The following is a 20,003-nucleotide window of genomic DNA, read 5'->3' as shown; positions in this document are numbered from 1 at the left end:
CAAAAAACAAAGTGACTAGCTCTTTGTTTCTTCTCATTTTTCTAATGGTAGCAGATTAGCTTTGGAACCAGCCGCAGGGAAAAAGGTAGAGAATGAAAGCTTCCCAGTTTAAATTGTCAACATCTTGATACCTCCAGCAGGGATAAACATTTGCAGAGCCCAAGAACTGGAGGCCTTTCAGTTGGAAACTTTTGTATGTGAGACTAAATTCCTGACCACTTGTATTTGGGAAAAAAAAATCACGAGAGCATTTATTTATTTATTTAAGAGGTGGGCTTGGTTTTATCTTCCAGGCCAAGTGCCAATGCTTCTCATTAAGCGCTGCCTCTTAAAGTTTCTGCTGCAATCAAAGTTAAATCAAAACCCGTTCCCTCCCCATCCCTCATGCTGAAAGCAACTCTCAGTTGAACAGTTTCAGTGCTCTGCTCCAGCGCTCCTTCTATTTCTGCAATGGGAAGACAGGCTGCCATATCCATCTGTCCGTGAATAAAGAATTCATCTGTTAAGATTCTGACAATTTTCCATAATGTTGGAGACTCGCTGCAAGGGGGACCAAAAGAAAAAAGAAACACACACAACCAAGCATCAACCAGGTTTAGTAAAATGCAGATAAGTGGTTTAAACATTTGCCACCAGAGAAAAGAGGGTGAGACACCTATCACCTACGTGGATTCATGGAATACAGACATACCTTAATTTAACACAATGCTCTACAAACAAGCATAGCTAGATGTGTTGTCTTTTATACCTCATTCCCTATTTAGAAGACTGAAGTGATTACTGTGCACTGGATCAGAGGAAAAAGCCACAGACATTACAATACTAAGCATACACGGTATTCTCTTAAGTGTCAGGTAAATCAAAGGGAGCTCTCAGCCAACTTCTCTGTGCTGCCAGTTACTCTTCAGCCCTCACCTTTCCAAGTTTCTGCAGATTTCAAAGAGGAAAACGCACATATATATATATTTATATTTGGAAGCCATCTCTTCCAGGACAAGGAGGGCACCAAAAAGGTATGGGAGAGGAAATACACAGAGCTCCACCTCAAGTGCTTGAGGTCCCTTCCAACCCCTACAATTCTGTGAGTCTGTGATAAACCGAGATTTCACAGAAGTCGCTAAATCTAGGGTACATACAGCTGATCTTGCTACACCTCCTTCTGTGCGTGCTAGCCCCAGACCTTACGAAAGACCTAACTATCAGAAAGCATTAGGGTCGGGGCTCTGGGCAGGATTTGGGTTAGCTCAGCACAGCCACAGGACACGGCAGGCAGAGTTTTAAGTGCTCTCAGCAAGACAGAGGAAGTGGGAGAGTCAAAAGAGAAAAATCCCTCTTCCTTGCAAGCAAGCAGAAGTGCCTGTCCTAGTTCACTGCTAAGCAGCAACAGGGCAATCCAGTAACCTCATTTACTGTGATAGAACATTTGCAGGTAGTGCATTTATCCCAAACAGATCAGCATAACTTAAAAGAAAGCTGACCATTCTGTTTAAGGTAAAAGTGATGAAAATTCATTATGCCAAACATCACCAGAACGAAGGCCCCTCAGTAGAGAGATCTCAGGGAAACCTATGATCTTAGAGGTCTTCTAATGAGGGCTTTTTGCTTTTACTTCCTGTAAAAGGATAAGGACAAGGATATAACTAGCCTTCTAATTCAGATGAGTTACTTTGTGCCTAAAGATGAAGTGCTGCAAAAGCTAAAACCCTCCTCCCTCCCTGCATTGTGTTTATCACCCTTCCCTCATGCTTCTCTGAATTAGCAGTGAACCAAGTCAGAGAGCTACAACAAAAGAAAATGAATCATACAAAAAACCAACAGTTTGCTGCCAGAGCAGCTCCCCAAAGCAACTCACTGAGCATTTGACCCGCCGCAAAGGAGGAAGGATGCGGGCACCCACAGCTGCACGTGTGTCTGCACGGAGGGAGGAGCGGGACAGCAGCAGCACAGGTTCACGTTGATTTACACCACTGGGGAGCCAGAGCCCAAATCAGGTGGGACGAATCCAGGCCATGTGGTTCTTCCAGAGATTAGCTTAACATCCAACCGACTTTACAAAGTAAAGCGAACGCTCTGTAGGTACACATAAACACTTCGGCAATTTTGGTTGTGGTTGGTACACAGGGCTTTATATGCTCGTCTGTGTACCACAACATGCATGTAGCTCCCTCGTTTATATATACAACATATACCATATTTACCAAAGAGTTTTTGGATTGCTGAGTTTAGGTCAAATTTATTCCATGCTTCAGGTTTTCCTAAAAGCAAAACGAAAGCTTTTTTCCTTAAAATAAGCTGGTTTTCTTTGTACAGGCTGTAACCAAAGGAAATTCCTATTCCTATGTTCTTGATAATATTGTGATTTAAGCAGCATTTCCTTTAAAATACTCTTTTCCAGCATTTCAAAAACACCAATTCTGGATCACTGGATCCAGATAGGATATCTAGGACTGAAAGCTTACAGGAAACTGGCTAATAAAAAAGAAATTAAGCTTACATTGCCAAAATGAGTAAAAAAGTAAGTTGAAGGAGATATAAAAAGAGAGAAAACATCTGTGGAGGGAAGAATATTGAAAACATGAAAGGGTTAAACAAGTATCTTCAGTCACTGAATGCAGGAAGAAATAGGCTTGAACTAAACAAGAACATTTCAAAGATGAAATAGAGAACCATGGAAAACCTTATAAACAAAAGGAAAGCAATGGAACGTTTCAGGGGGTAGTTTAGTTCACCTACAGGTAGAAACCTGCTCTAGGGAAGTTCACCTGTCCCTGCTAATGGTACAGAGAGGGCAGATCCCCGCACACCTTAAAAACAAAGCAAAACAAGACAAGACACAAAAAAAAAAGTCAGTTACAAGGCGTCAGTAGGTGTTTGAATTCAGGCCCCAATTACCACTTCTCTAAAACTTCTTTTAAAGATTCTTATTCCGAGCTGAATTTATAACACTGTACAGTTGACAAACACCTTTCGTACTTTATTCCAGTACCTCTAAATCAACCCCCCAGCCTGTTGCAAGAAGCAACCTGAAACCCAAAGCAGTAAAACAGCTGAGGAGTTGCAATTTGCAGGGGCAAGCCATGAATAGCTGCCAGCCCAAAATAACGTTCCAGTTAGGGCCTCTACTGGGCAAACAGGCACAGGGAGAAGTCTGTGGGCTACTGAATTCAAATACAGTGAACTTCAGCTTTCAAATGCTTGCGTAGCTCCTGTATATTTGAAGGATGATATCCGATAATGGCAACTCTGAAGTGCTCTCAGATACAGATCACCCTCCCTCTCGCAGCCCAGACAGGAAGATGTTTAGTATCCCCTCTCATCTCCCATTCAGCTGGGTTTTTAATACACACAAACCTCGTCCCGTTGCCAGGAAGGCAAAGAAAAGGTCAACAAACTCCTTTGCTGCAAGTTAGTTTGTCAAACTCCATTCTCGGCAGCATGACTTTACATGTTAATGCGAGTGTTTGCCGCTGTGTCAATAGCCCCTATTGTGTGCATTTGTAACACAAGATTTATGGTAAAGCTTGCAACATTTTTCAGGCATAATAAGCGTTTATTCAGCATCCCAGGACTATAAGCAGAGGCCTGACAAGTAATTATTGACACATTGTGCAGAAATAAAAGCGGTGGGCGAGCTGCTGTTGCGAATGGCAGCGTGGGTAGGGGGAAGGAGGGGCTGTGTCAAAGGAGTGACAGCCTTGGTGCCCAACATTGTCAAAGCCGACGTTGACTTGCACTGTTCTGTGTGCCTGACTGTATTTGTGCTCCCTGTCACTTGGGTGTGACATGCCAAAACATGAGGAGTGCTCCTTTTTTCATGCTAATGCTTTGTAATGACAGCTTTGTGATCCCCGGGCTGTGTTAGCGCTCAACAAGTCAAGGTGTGACAGGCAGCAGACCCCTCTGTCAGCCAGTGCTGTGCTGCCCTCATCAAACACCACGTTCGCAGACTAAAACGGACCTAATGCCCGAGGGAATAATAGCACCCCATTACCGCTGCTGAGCAAACATCTGAGGGTACTGACTACACCTGCACCTGTACGTGCGGCCCCGAGCAATGTGCTCCCCGGCTGCTGCCACGCCGGCCTTACCTCAGCACGGAGCCCTGGGCCACCATGAGAGGGGAAGAGGAGGAATTGGAAAATCTACTCCCAGGTCGTCTTTTGTGAGCTGCTTCTCTCTTTGGGGTTCAAGCCTTCTTTCTCTGTTGCACAGGGAACATCTTGCTAGCTTCAAACCAAGCGTCGTGCCGCCACGCGGTGGGTTTGTGGTGGTTTCATGTAACTGGTAAGCTCTGCGCAGGATTAATTCAGTCTCCGAACAGCCCAAGGTATCACCAGACAGGATTAGGGGGTATTAGCAAAGCCGTGTGAAGGAAGGTTGCATGACGCCTACATGTTATACTTGGCTGTAAGACTCTCAGTCACATTAGCACCAAGTTCATCCAAAAAAACACAGCAGCCCTAAGACCGTGCTTTATGCGTGAAAGAAAGCGGGGCAGGAAAGGGCAGAGTTCAGGCTGCCTAGACTAAGCAACGAGTTGGCTTCATAGGATTTGGAGATTGCAAATGGGTTGGAGAAGCACATGAGCTTGGCTACTTACATGAAGTTTATCCAAATGATCCAAAACTCAATGATCAGCAAAACTGGGCTAGGAAGCTTGCCAGAACAGGCTTTTTCACAAGATTTATGGTGCTTCCTGCTTCTTGTTCCCAGGCAGAACCAGGAAGTGAGCTGAGTATAAATGGAAAATATTTTTTAGACCAGTTATGAATCTCTTTTTCAAAGGTCAAAGAGGTTCACGGTAAAAGTTGTGTGAGAACTTTAAGGTCTTTTTTCTTTTATCAAAATTTTAGCCAACAGATTATTAATCTGAAATGCCAGGGGTATTGATGAGAAAGACAAAAAACAAGTTAACTGCTATCCAAAATCAAAGCCACTGTCTCAGAAAGCTCTGGTTACTTCCTGTAATTATTTCTGATCCCCAGTGACACCAGTGGGGTCTGAGAACCCACGACGCTAAGCAGTCCACAGACAGAAGGACAAGCTGCTCCATACGGCTTGGTCCAAAATTTCAGCACACTAAGCATGGGTGGGGGGAAGAGAGAGACTTGAAAAGCATCTTATGATCCAAATTCTGGTATCTTGGAGGTTGAGATTTTCAAAGCTGCCTGTCACATCTGGACACCATCGCTGTCTGCAGAGGTACCACCAGCTCATGAATGCACGGAGCTGCAGTATGATCTTCTTCCTGATCTATCGCCCCACATGTCAGATGCAGCTGAACTACGATCTGCTGAGCAGCTGAGCCGGGGAGGGAAGCGCCGTGGTACCGCACAGCAGGAGCGGTGATGCTCAAAGGACGCTGCTTGAAGGTACTTGCCCAGCTGCAACCCAGAGCTGAAGCCCAAGCCTAGCACAAAGCCCAGGGAAGCAGATAGCCCTTCCTGCCGCGTGATTTAACCCAGCACACAGTCCTGCACGTCCGAACTTACAGGAAGTTCAGGTGCCTGCACTCACAGCAAGCCTGAGGAACGGCCTTAGAAGCCTCAAATATACGGCCTTGGGCTTTAATTGTGAAGAAAAAGAACAGCTCTGCCGGCACCCTTCAATGTGCACACATGATTACATCAGCAAAGGCTACTCAAGAGAACCTGCAGCTTTTCATTCCCAAACTTTGTTTTACCCAACATCTTAAGATTTCTGTACAACTTGTTCAGCTGTGTTCTAGCACCATATCACTTACCCAGTCTCTTTGAAACGGGCAGGGTATGTATGTTTCAAAGTGTTTTTTTGTTGTCAAAGAGTTGATAAAGTCTGATTTTTTGTTTCCTGTGTTACATCAGATGATTCATTAGCTCCTAGGGAATTAACGTACCTGTAAGAACTTTGATTTAGTCTGAGACTGGATTCAACTGGTTTGCACAAGAAGAGCTTTATAAAGCTTCAGCCAGATTCACTGTATGAACAGTTCAAATAAAGAAATGATATTTAGAGATCAACACAGGCTATAAACAAGCACTCCATGTACTGGGGAGCCCGATTCCCCTCCTGGTGTCTGAGGGCTGACTTGCATTTTCTTCTGTTCCTTCAGTTCTCAGTCCTGACTAGAATTAGCTTAGGTACAATAGCCTTTCCCTGCAGATCTTATTATTCTTCTGACTTATCTTTTCCAGCAATATGCCCTGATCTTTGAAAATAACAACTTGTGCTGAACTATTAACTGTACCTACCGTTTCCACTCCAGTACTTCCCTGCACTGAGAAATTCATTTAAGGGCTCCAGAAGGTCTGCACTGGCATTTGCACTTTCTATCTCTAGTTACTTTCTGTTTTTAGGCTTAACCCGGTAGCCTTCATCGTCAGGGAACCTGGGCTTCGCAACCAAAGCCTAAACAGGTAAGTGCCATTTCCCCCTCTCACCACTACTCGAGTTATTCTTTTCTTTGTCCTTCTTAAGTCTAAATTACCTAGGTACCTCTCAAATGCTGGAGATTTCAGGTGGGCCAGGGGTGCAGGCCCCAGACTCTCGATACCTGTAGATTTTCTCGGAGAGGAAATGAGAGTAATAAAGAGAAATTTGTGTAAAACTCAACAGGAGTAATATCATCAAATAGAGCTCATCTGGCCAGAGCCCATCAAGATTCTGCAAGTCTCCAGCAACTAATCAATGTGCTGATATAAATCTGCTTCAGCCATTTGGAATTGCTCTACTAAATTGCCCTGTTATTAGATATTCATTTTACATTTCCAATAAGACTCAACTCCACAGCTAGACCTGCCTCGGCAATGCCTAGGGGAGAGCAGGCGCAGGAGGGGCTGGGGCAGCACGGGGCAGTGCTGTCGTGGGGAGAGTTCGGTCTGGTTTCAAGAGCTCTAGCACAGCCTCTGGCTGCAGTTGGTTCATGGGGATTCAGGAGCCAACATTTTCTGTAAGCAGATGGAGGATATTTGCCACACAAACTGTGGTTTAATCAACAAAAGAAGACCTTTGATTTTGCCTGATCTATTTTCATTTAATTAATGTAAAGGTTCCAGGACAGGAGGGTGCTTTACTGTAAGTGTTGCTTGGAGAAATATTTTTGGCAAGGCTTGCATCGACACTAAAGCAGGCTGGAAACTGAATGACAGGCTCCTGCGCTCGTGCTGTCACGAGCAGTCATTTCACCAAGCTGCCTTGGGGCCAGCAGGAGACTCACAATTGCCAATTTTAATCAAAGGCATGACGTCCCAGAGGCAACTCCTCCTGCCCATCCGCGGGGAGAGGTGCTGCCCAGCATGGGGACTTCCAGTGCGTGGTGCCAAACACAAAGTCTGCCGCTTCCTTCTAGTGTGAAACCATTTGGAACACGTCTCTGCTGCTTCCCCCCCTCCCCTTAAAGTGATGATATTGATGGATGGGTAAGGTCCTGTATGTGGCAGCCACGAGATACACAACCGTACTGCTCAGTGAGGGTAAGCCTGTGATGTCTGCACAGTAGCGCTAACGTTTTAGCCCATTGTTAAGGGAGATTGCCTTTCAACAGGCTGACAGGGCGCAGCTGCTGAGCTATTGGAAGCAGCTCTGCTTCCTCTTGGCTATAGTGTCCGTGGGGAACAGCAGCAGGGTGAGCCGACATGGAAAGCCATGCAGAACCAAGGGCCAGAAACATTCATATCCATTGAGAGAGATTTGCACAGAATTACGACAAACGTGTCCATCCATTGTCTGAGGCATCAACAGAGCTGACGCGGTGAGAAGCGGGCAGACAGTTGCCTGCCACTGTTAGGGTGGGTGATGGATAGAGGTGCCTGCAGGGCTGCCCTACAGGGCTGGGGTGGAGAGAAGGGGAAGCAGAAGGGTGCAATTGCCAAGGTCTGGGCAGTTTTGGTCAGTAGCGTGTATCACCGTTCATCTTCAGGAATCAGCGTTTTGCAGCCAATGGTTAAACTGCAGAAGAGATGGCCAAATACAAGGCCTAGGGAACACGACACTAGGAGTGTATTTAGTCCTCTCAAGCTTAGATGTCAGTTTAAGCCAATACGGATGTCCTTTTTAACCCCAGCACACACAAATAGTGTTGTTTGCTAACTATTAACGTAAGCCTGCAGCTGAATGCTCCCCTCTTGGTTTTGGTAGTGCCAAAAGTCACTATCTCCATCAACAAGCTCCCCTGGTATACACTGTAAAAAACAAAGCAAGCCTTTCCCTAAAAGCTATTGCCTTTACAAGCAAGAGGAAAGTGCAAGAGGGCATGTGGAAGGTAAGAACATTTGTAAAGCCACGCAGCAGGAGGAGAATCAAGAACAACCACCAGGTCTCCCAAATCTGAGGTCACAGATGCGCGTAGGTGTGCGCGCACACAACTACAGAAGCACGAATGCACATATGCTACAAGTATATATGTATATTGCCAGAAAAAAGGCAAACCATAATGAAATCAGAATTAAATTGGGTAATCATTGACATATTGAAATCATTTGAAAATCAATCTTAAGAAAATTGAACAGCTAGGTTAAACTAAAAAGAAATCCAGACAAATTATGATTAGGGATACATTTAAAGTATCCTGACTTCATCTCTGCCCTGGAGTGACGCAAAATGCTTTGGTTAAGGCATTTTAGTGTTTTGGCCTCAGATTTAGTTATGTTTAGTCCTTTATTCCCCCCCCCCCCCCCTTTTTTTTTCCATTTCCTAATTTGAGTGGGTTTGGTTCCAAACTTCTTTGGATTAGGTTCACATTTGCCACTACCTCTTAGATTCTTTTGGCAATTTTCACAAAAAGACTAAAGCCAGTTGATGGTTCACATTTCACATTTGAGAATGACAAGATCACCAAGGAAAATAACAATTTTACACATGCCGATTTACTGGCCTGAAAACCTTCCGGTCTAATCCAACATGTCCTACCAGAGTTTTTTGTTTTGGGCACAGGCTGTCACGTTGATTGCTGAAGGCATTGGGAGCCCCAGGAACACACGTTACATAGCACTGAACATCATCCAGCTTACAGGTAGGGACATTCGAGCCTCCACGCAGATCTCCACGAGCCCAAGATCAGCCTCAGCCAGCTGCAGGCAGAGCTCTATAACCCAACACAAACGGAGCCAGCACAGCCTGGCTGGCCTCACCTTTTCTGAGGGTGCCTGCAGAATAAGTTAGGCATGTAATCAATTGGTCCTAAGCCCCGTCTCACATTAGTGTATGATCATGATTTGAGCAATCATGGTATATGTAAGGAGAAGCAAGTATTTGTGTCAAAAGGAGGAAGATCAAGTGTCCAACCACAAATATCTAGTGAAGAAAGTGATATTCCAATTTCTTTACACTAACACATTGATTTCCCGAGTGAAGAAATCTGTTTTGTCAGCCCCATAAGCAATTTTTGAAGCCCTACACTGTTGGCAGGCCTCATTTCCCCCTTCCTCTTAATTACACCATACTGCAATTTAACAGTAATCAGCAAAAGCCCTCGCAGAAGGCAGCCATGTTCAGGGTAACTGAGGGGTTATAAACTTGCAAAGACCAATGTTATCAACTCCAAACACAATGCGTCTCAAGCTAGGAGCCTTCCAAGTCCTGCTGAGATACGCTATTTTCCAGAAAAGCATGTGATTTTGAAATGATCTCTTCATCTGAAACACTTATCTGTCATTTATTTACAAATAAAAATAGTGCAAATAAAATAAAGTGGTATTTGCAGTTAAAGACAAGATCAAACTGACCCCACTGTCGTAGAATTGGTTTTCTCTTAGCAGTTGGTATTTTTGTTTTCTTTAAATAAAATTATTCTAAAAATATTTCAGCATGTAACAGATCCCTGTTAAACAGGCCAGTCCAGTGAGTCTTGGACAGTGAAGGAGTACCAGACAAACCACTATGGCTAATGCAATCTGGACAGATGAGTGGGTGGTCCATCTTTGGGTTGATCCAATTTCCATCGAGTTCAAAATAAGGGAAGGCAAACCAAGGACATCCCCCCGCATCATTATACATTTACTTTATTCATCACAGTCCTCCCCCCTCATGCCTCTGTGGAAATATATATTAAATAGCCAAAGTTTTCCAACCATAATAATTCACTTGTAAACTTCTAGGAAATTCCATTAGTACAAGCTATCCTTTAATTTAGCTTCACAACATCTGGTGAACACAACAACAGTATCGCTTGCAAAAAAACTCTCAAGTTGAACTTCCAGCAGGTTTGTAGGGAAGATGGAGGGACGTTGTGGGAGAGCCAAACACTGATCAGCACAGAGCACAAGTTGCAGTTCACCCCAGGAATGCCAGGATGATTAAAACCACTTTATAGCATTTTGTCTCTAATTTATGACAGCTGATATAATTGGTAGCATGAGGAGGCAGCCTGAGTGGTCAAAAGGAGTACAAAGCCCTGTGTACAAAGGGCCAGTTTTGCTCCTATTGAGATCATTGACAAAACTCTCCTTGTCTTCAGCAAAGCATAATTTAGATTCTAAGTCCTGCAGATCACATGGTTTGAAGGTTGCCATAATGCCTTCCTTTACATCCTTGGGCTCTTGAAAACACCCCCACACAGATAATACATGGTGGGACTGGGCCGACTTCCCCTCCACCCTTAAGGAGTATTGCACAATTGTCCCAGTCCTGTCCTGCTGAGAACTGACAACCTCTGTGTTAAATGCTTTTTCATAACAGCAATAATTTATTCATTAATGCTAACTTAACCCATACCAGCCTGAGAAATTCCCGAGTGCCGTTCAGGTTTACATCTGATCCAGCCTCCCAGCTGCAAACAGAAAGCAGTTCTGAGCTCCACACAGTTTCTTTAAAAAAGCACACTAAAATGATATAGAAATATGAATTAATGTTTCTCTGCTTATCTGTTCCTTCAGTGGTTGTTCGGTCTTCCTGGCTAGGACAGTTCCATATACATTTAAAATATCAATCTAATCTCCCCAAAGAGCTATTGATTTATCAGCTCCATCTCTGTGTTGCTATTGAATGTCTTCAGAAATCTGCCAAATATGTCTATCCTTTCCACTACTTCTCTCAGTCCTCTAGCCTCAATGTCAGCTCATCTATTGATCTGAACGCAGTTCTGGTCTTCCAGTCCACTAGCTCCCTCTCCTCTTCATATTGCAGATGTGCTCATAATTGGCACAGAAAATTTAAGGGCAGTGCTAGCAGTCCCTCCCCGGCAGCGTTCATCTTATCTGCTGAGTTCCTCTTGAATAAAACGTATACAATGAAGCTGAAGTGGGGAGAATGGAAAGAGAAGTTAAATAAATAATCAAAATTAGGGGAACGAAGATGGAGAAAGTATGTTTTTCTCCTCTATATATTCTTGATTTCAGTGACTATTTTGAAGAGAATGCTGTATTTCCTGGGAATTCAGACTCTCCTAATATTCAAAAGAAGTTCAGAGCTTCATTCAGGCCACCCAGCACAATTCTAGCTCTGTGTGCTACAGCTGCTCCCACCCGTTCTCCATTAGCCTGACCCAAGGCCCTTTGCCTAGAAATGTATTGAGACATATTAATATTCATCCTTCTGTCTGCACACCACATTTGTAGATCAATTCTGAAAAGATGTTTCTGCCACAGTCCATGGAAAATACACAAAAAGAGGCACTAAATAAATCAAGGAATAAAGAGTTACCCATTCCACTACCAGTCAGCTGCTCTTTGCGAGTGCAATTAATCTATAATTAATGACTATTCCCTGCTTGTCAACATGTTTCAGTCACCTACTGCTTATCTAACAAACTTCTGCATGAGCACGAGGCAGAAAGGGGAACTGTCATTTGCTTCCATTTGTACCACAAGGTGAAGTCGGTGACATCTGGGAACTTCACAGGGCGGTACCACACACCAATCCCCAGCAGAGATGAGCTGCTCCCATTTACAGGACACTTTCCATACATTTTTCCGTTGATAACGGATAAGTGACGCGAGGAACTGGCTGACAGGCAAAAAAAAACTTAGCTCAAAATGGAATTTGGAAAGGGAGGTTAGTGTTCAGTACTTGGGTTCGTTAACGGTACCCAGTGTTTTGAAACTTGAGTGCAGTGCACCAGATTTTTCAGCGATGGGATTTCCTACGAGCAAAAGCCATACGAAAGCAGACTTCACTTCAAGGAAGTGTTTCATAAGCCTACTAATCATTCTTCATGCAAATATGCAGAGCAACAACAATCACTTGAATCATTTCAACAGCCATTTTACTAGAAAACATGCACTTTGGGGAATGCCACCAGGTTAGGTAGGCCAAGTGTTGGTGCAACCACTGTGGTTATTTAAGAATGGCAAAGACTTTGCCCCATCGTGTCTGTCTGGGGGACTAAATAAAACAAAAAGTACCCGGAGCTGTTGAAAAAATGTTTACAACAAAACAATACATTTAATTATATTACAGAACAAACACTTAGAAAAAAATTAGTCAACGTCTGTTTCTAAATCCCACTGAACAACTGGTTTTACTACACTGAAGTGTAAGACGCTTGGGAATTAACTGTGAAATGCACTGCTGGTATTCAGTCTCATCTATGTATATTTAGGTTTTACTGACAAAAACATTGGCTAAGGATACTGTTCAGTTCTCTGTTTCTTCTTCTTTTTTCAAACCAATGAAATTATACCGATACAAATTTTAATGAAGACAGTAATACTTGTATAAAGACTACCTTCTCCAGTGTAATTATGCCAGTATGAATGCAGAATTGAACACATCTTTAGAACGCAACCTTATATAACTGTACTTGTAGAGAACTCAGGACTTAAAATATAACAGTATGTTTAAAGCAATATGGTTTTCAGGCAAGGCTGTAAGCTGTATTTATATTACGAGCTCTGCCCTCTGCAGAACTCCGGTGCTTCATTGGCTTATACACAGAGCTCTTTGCAGGATCGAGGTCTCCATAATTAGTTTATATACATAAACAGAAAGATGTTTGCACAGAATCTTGCACTCAGCTTCTTTACGCAAAAGGAAGCCACAGAGGTTTGACTGGTCCTAAATCATGTCTTAGCTCTGCTTTTCTTCAAATAATAATATATTAAAAAAAAGGTGGGGGATGTGGTTGAAAAGGGAAGGAATTATAACAATATCAGCAAAAGTGAGCTTTGGATTAAAAGTAAAAGGTTTGATAATTTTAACACACACACAACCCTCAAGAGACTATGGGAAAATAACAAAGCAGAAGCTATTCCTCAGGGTTTGCTGTTCAACAAAGCAGGTTTTTATTAAATACAGAGTTATAGGCAAGAGTATTTTGGTATCCAGGGAGGGTCTGATCTTGAAGGGAACCTCTCAGGTAGAACAGGAGGCGTCTAGTTATTTCAGTGACCAGCTACTCCTCTCTTCCTCCAGCAAGAAGCATAGTGCTAAAGTGGATCAGATTCAGGCTTGTTCTACCTGCTGACTGTCCAGTAAATAATCCAGCAACTAAACCAACCAAATAGCCATGGTTTGATATCTACCTGATGCTGACATACTGTACTGTGTGCCCATATAAATCTGTGTGAAGCAGCAAGAAAGCAAGTTGTATCACAGGACTCAAATATTTGATGTACCCACATGCAACTCCTCTAGATCTCCAAATCAATTACTGCTCTGAAGCTACACACCATCACCTGGGAAGAGATATGGATCTCTTCACAGATCAAACTGTTCCACCATCACCATCTCTCCACCAAAATCCAGAGGGTTGACCCCTCGGGTCCATCATGTAACTTGCATATAACGAACCCTAGAAGTAGGAAAATCTGAATGACGTTATGAAAAAAGAGATGTCTAGGAGATCAATATTTACATCACACAATGCAAGGAAAACAAGTGGATAATGACTGAACTGCTCTGTCTTCTTTGATTATAAGTTATGGAAAGTGGAGGAGTTGTTCAGAAAACAAAAGCTTCTGTACATAAGCAAAATAGGAAAGAAAAATAAGCAATAGTAATCAAGGATTTCAGGCCCAGGGCCCAGGCAAGAGTCTGGAGCAAAAGGATGTGTTGTGCTAAGCTTGTTAGAATCGCTCCTGCAAAAATTTCCCTTTGATGATTTATTTGCAAACCAGAATTATAGTCATACATGTTCTATCCTTCTAAAACCACTTCCTTCAAAAGAGGACACATACAAGGCTCTGGAAAGTGACTTCTTAGGCAGAACAAAGGATGCTCAGCACCGATTCCACAAATTTCCTGCCCCTGCCTCACTTCCAGCTGCTCACAGTACATAACAAACCTGCTCTCCTGTTCCTGCTGCGTGATGGAGAGGTGGGACACACAAACTGGTGCCCATGGGGAGAGAGAAGTGCTGGGTATGCTCAACTACATACAAGTCCAGGCCAAAACTCCACGTTTGTGAAAAGGTTTCATTGAAGATGTTTCAATATTTGCTTTTTTAGTGCAAGTGGTTTACGACACCCAGTTAGAAAATGGAAAATAACATTCTTTCCCCCTTTTCAGAGCATGCCTACCACCAGGCTGGCAGACACGGGGAGCAAGGCTGCCCACAGGAACCTCAGTCCTATTCCTGGTTCCCCTCTGGCTGACTACAACTGTCCAGAGGCAGCCAAAGGTAGGAGTGACAGCAGCGCAGCGATGCAGGAGGGCACACCTCTGCCCAGGCTGCCTGCCCAAGCCCTCCTCCAGGGTGCCAAGACAGCATTGCTGCCTGCAGTGAGTCTGCACACCAGCATCACATCCCGTGAGGAAAGGCTGCCTGAAGCCCATATGACAGATGACAGACAGACTCAGAAGGCGATACAGAAGCTTGTGAGAGAACTGAAATGTGAAGCCAGGTTTCCCAAGCCCAAAGTTTTTATATGTTGCTGCATCATCTTTCCGTTGCATTAGCTCAACTTTCACAAGCCACTTCACATTTCTGTCTTGAGCTCGGCAACTGCAAAAAGGGAACGTGGTTCCTTGAGTCATACAACTAGCAACAGCGGCACCTGCCCCTGTAAATGCTGAAGGCATCTTTGCATGGAACGTGCCTTTTGTTTATCTTCATGTGGATTCTAGTGCTTGGTAAGAACATGCCCCAAGTGAGTTACCCTGTTATTGTAAGGTAATGCAGCTAATGCTGCAAACCTGGTTGGACATGAGTACAATCAATAGAGATAAGCAGAAAGCAGCCGGATTTGTTGAATAAATGAATTCTTGCAACTCACTTGCTCAGCTGCTCCATCAATGACAAAAATCCCATCGATTTCAGTGGGAAGTAGGATCAGGCCCTGATTTCTGACACTGCAGATATCAGGAGTCTGTTATATAACAGGTGATACAGAATTAATTAGAATTTTTAAGAAAGGAAACCATTCTCTGCCCCCAAACTTCCATGGACTTCTGCTTTACAATTAATCATCTATATTATTACTTTCCCCCAAACTGTAAAGCAACAGAGCAGAATGGCAGTGCCAGCATTCCTGTTAAGATCTCACAGCCCTCATTAATAAACGTAATAAGGGCATTGGAGTATCTCAGGAGTGTACTAGGTTACAGATTTAGGCTTTCCTTTGGGTATAATTTTATGTTCTTGTTTCACACACTAAAGTAATGTACTTATTCCAGGATCCTATTTTTTCATTTCATTTTTAAGCACTCATTTATGCTCCTTTAGTGGTATCTGCAAACTGATAAACATAGGGCTGCCCACTTTAACCACCAAAAGAGAAAAGGAGGAATTAAAACCAGAATTAATCAATTCACGTAGTTTGAAGAATTATTCCTTCACCTTCCAGGTCAAGCATTTTTAGCTGCTAAAGGGATTTTGACTTGTGCCCTGCAACTGCTCCTTCCACAGAAGCACGAGGCCAACACAGACAACAGCTACAGGCTAAAACCAGCAAACAGCCACTTACCTTTGTAGATGTAGCTACGTAGGGGAGTAAAATATATCCCTGTTTAAAAGGGTGTAAAGCTAGAATAGTTAAAGTTTATTTAGCTTTCAACCTGTGCCAATGAAAACAAGTTGAGACTATGAGCAATTGCGTATCTTGCTGTAAGCAGAACAGCACATCTGGATGAAAAAGACTGTAAGAGAAGAGAGGTTAGTAGTCTACCTGCCCAGCTGATCATTAGCTGAATAAGAAGGGGACAAGTTAAAGCCATATAATCTTGTTAGGAGAGGAAAAGAGACCTCAGAGACAAAGTTCTAAGTCATAGTTCAGATTACAGCTTCACAAAGAGAGTCTTGAAAGCACTCTCCCTCCCATTTACAACCACTGAGGCCACTTCCCTCCCTCTTCCTGATGAAAAAGCATCTCTGTAGCAACTGCAGAAATTGACCCCCAGGAAGATCAAAGTTAATATATTCTTCAGCTGTCTAGCACAATGCAATGAACAGAGCAAACCTGCAGTTAACATGGAATCCCCAAGCAACAGGACGGAGCAGATGCACAGGAGTAACAAAGCACTGAAGGACCACGCAGTGTGTTGGATGGAAAAAACATGACAACTCTTTTACTGGGGAGTTTTGCGTGATTAGTTAACCTTTCCTAAAAGGTTATTTCATATTATTGCATCAAATGCTGCAGCTGATGAAAAATAAGCTCAGGGTAAACACTCAAAAGAGCCCTGCATCAGCCAAATCATTCCTAAGCCTGTGGCAGACTCCCCATCTAAGTCACTGAGTTTGGCTAAATATGACTACTTCTAAAAATCTTTTGACATTCAAAGGCACTTAAGAGATACCTAAGCACTAGAGTCCTATATTTTGGTACTCATTTTAATCTTATTTGAAGCCTTCCCTGTTCTTTTTATTTATACTTTTATTTCTTAAAGCAACCAGATCTTGCTAGGAAAAAATCATCTGGAAGCAGTGTGAAATGTGAAGTAAATGGGGTAAAAAAAGAGAGGCCAATAAGATACTTCTACTATCCCTGGGGCACAAGAAGATGTGTCCATCAGTGTTTGGATTAAAAATAACATTCTGAAGCAATATGAATAACCCAAACCCATCAAAATGCAGTTACTTTAATTCATCGTTTTAATGTATTTATTTATTTCAATTAGACCACAATGGCTTCAGTTCATTACCTAGTTAATAAAGTGAATTAGATAGTGTTAGTGCAGCAGTTAGCACCAGTGCTTTCTGTTTTTCTAATAGTGTCCAAGATCTATTTGTCAGGAAAGTGGCGCTGCTTTCACAGTGAGGTTTAGTAACAGCCTGACATGTTTGATGGGTCAGTTTTTGATTCTTTTCTTTCCCCTAGGAAGGGACCAACTCTAAAAGCAATTCCACTATTTCAGAGAAAGCAATTCCTTAAAGGATTAAGCATGATCAGTTAGCACTTTTAAAAACACATCTGCTTTTGTCCACACAAAACTATATTCTATTTAAAGTTTTGAACACTATGTATTCACTGCCTTTCCTCCAGCATGGACTGCTCTTTACAATATCCTGGAACACTGGAAAGGTTTCATTCCAGAAAAGGTGTTAGCCTTTAGAGTTTGTAAATAGTTTCCTCTAAGCTCACATATTCCTCTGTACTGGAGGGGAAAACATACAAAAACGACAGGATTGAGTAAAATCTACACCTGTCTACATTGCAAGAATTCAAGGTGCTCTAAACAAGTACCTAAACAAAAATGCGTAAATCATGCAGATGCATAACTTTCTACAACAGCTACACTTAATGTATTTGGCATTTTTTAGCTTCTGGAACTCCACATTTTGTTATCCTAGAAAACATCCAGTTTTCTTCTGAATGAAAGACATCTTTTGAGGAAAATAAAATGACAGTACAGATACAGTTCAGTGTGTAGAAATTGTTACTAATTTACTTTCTTTAGTGACGGACAAAAATGGTACTCTCCACTACGTACAAGACGGTAAAAAAAGGTTTTACATAACATAGTCATGTATATAGGCAAGTAAATAGAATTTAGGCAAGAGCTTGAAAATGCTACGACAATCTCTGCATGGCTGAATTTACACATGTAGTCCATTAAACTTATTTCTTTAGACACCCTGTTTAGATGTTGTTTCCTTCTTTTAAAGTATTACGCACTGAACACATGAACAGTTCCTTTGCATTTACCTTTCTCTGGGGTATGTGAAAACTTGCAGTGGGCTCAGAGTTCCTTGACGGAAGTCACAGATCTTTCCTCTTTGCTTGTTTCTCTTGATGATCATCCTCTTTTAGCCTGTGCAGAGATCAACAAAATGGAGAGGAAATAAAGAAAAGCCACCTGTAAGATTCTTTGGAACATGAAAACAACATTGAAAATAACCTATAGATTACGTATATAACCTATACATTACCAGGAGCTCTAGAGCGTGGTTGTGGGTTTTCTCCATATCATTCATTGTACAGCCTTGGGAAAGCCCACACCATTTCTATCCCTCATGTGCCAAATCATGGAGTCTCCCTTCCTCTGCTCCTACCTCTGTACAACCTCACATCCACCCACACCCATTTTGCCCTCTGAACTGAAGCAATGACCCATTTCTTGTGATTAAATTAGCGTAAGTAATAAGATATCATAGAGCTGATTGATTTCCCCAGCAATAGTTATTAAGCAGCTCAATTCAGAGGAAAGCAGAGCTATTATTCTAAACATTGATTCCTGAACAGGATTGCCAGAGAGGGGTGTGCTCAGATGCACACAGCAGGAATGCAAACATCTAGAGAACCAAAACACTGAGCTCTTGACTATGTTCAGTACCACGTGCTTCCTAAGCCAGGAAGGTTTTCCTGTGTTTGATAGCACTAGGTAGATTTTCTTCCACGAAATAATCTAGAAGCTTTTTAGGATCTGTAACATGCTGTGGCAAAGAGCTGCATAGCTTAAAGCTTTTTTGAAGAACAAGTTGTATCTGCTTACTTGGAACTTTTCCACTTGCCTACCTCATCTGAAGCCCTCTTGGCTCTTGTAAGGCAGATGGGCCCTACTATGTGTAGGGGAAAAGCAAGTATATGAGGTGACTGAAAGAAGTACATGGTGTGGGCAACCATGGTGTTGTCACCTAAGTAGAGTAGGTGACACAAGAAAGCAGACCAGTAGAGAACACACAAAAAATATCACAGAAGTCAAAGGAAGTTCATAGAGCCAGTGAACAAAGCAGTCATACATACGAGCTATTAGAAACGCTAAATAGCAACAAATAGTCCCGCTGTAGTTCAATTATACTGCCATCAGTCTCAGTTCTGGTCCAAATAGCTCTCTCCTCTTCTAGAATTCAAAATGAGATATATTACACTCTAAAGAATCTGAGTAAGTGTATGTGTGCCTATGGGACTTTTTCAAGTCACTTATTTGTCTGAATGCCATTGATTTTTCTCCTAATTGTTATTCACTATGCTAATTTCCCTCACAAATCTCACATGCTATTGATCAAAAAGTAATAAACTCTCCAGCAAACAAAACAAGCATTATTGCAATGTTGGGAAAACATCATTTAATATCAATACCATATTTACAATTATCTTTAACCCAAATTTCACCCGCAACGCAATGCATAATCAAAATCAGAGAGCTGCAGTCAAAAGGGTAATATTAAAAGACTCCCACTAGGCGATTTTCTAGTAGATTATAAGAAGAAAGGCTGAAACAGGACAATCTCAACAGTTTAAGATATACAGTTAATGCTATAAATAAGCACTGCTGAATAAAGTATAGCCTCCCCTGCCTGTCTCCTTTCTTCTGTTATTTGGAGACAGTCACCATGAAGATAAAACAGAAGTAAGGGCAGCATCGGTATTGGTGCCAAAATAACCTATGGAGGATCATGCCTCATATAAATTGTGGTTTCTACATTTCATTTTGTTTTTTGATAAGGACACACTGGATTTAATCCAGCTTCCAGTACATGTCTGCTGATTTTCCTCATCTTGATTGGTAATGGTAGTAGTAACTAAGTGGTAGCAATTTATGATCGTTGCAATCCGAATAAATCCTGTTCCAAACAAATCCCCCAAACTATCATTCATCCGTTTACCCCCATAATTTTCTGAATTTTGCCTTTAATTTCTTATTTTCTTCATGCTGGTTTGAAAATCCCTGCTCCTTTCCTTCGCTAACGTACCACCAATTCAAATTCT

The 20,003-nt window shown here is 42.3% G+C and overlaps 1 protein-coding gene across 1 annotated transcript in view; it reads right to left on the bottom strand.

Annotated features, from left to right (window-relative positions):
• LOC308178992 (uncharacterized protein) overlaps positions 1 to 20,003 on the bottom strand; it is a 383,170-nt gene that overhangs the window by 254,402 nt on the left and 108,765 nt on the right. Inside the window, exon 6 of the mRNA XM_080558356.1 lies at positions 18,000 to 18,105. The gene's annotated coding sequence lies outside the window, so the exon portion shown is untranslated. The remainder of the gene's footprint in view (positions 1 to 17,999; positions 18,106 to 20,003) is intronic.

Source organism: Anser brachyrhynchus (genome assembly GCF_964034855.1).
Source record: "Anser brachyrhynchus genome assembly, chromosome: 16".
NCBI classification, from domain to species: Eukaryota; Metazoa; Chordata; class Aves; order Anseriformes; family Anatidae; genus Anser; species Anser brachyrhynchus.
This window is presented reverse-complemented; position numbering and strand designations above follow the sequence as displayed.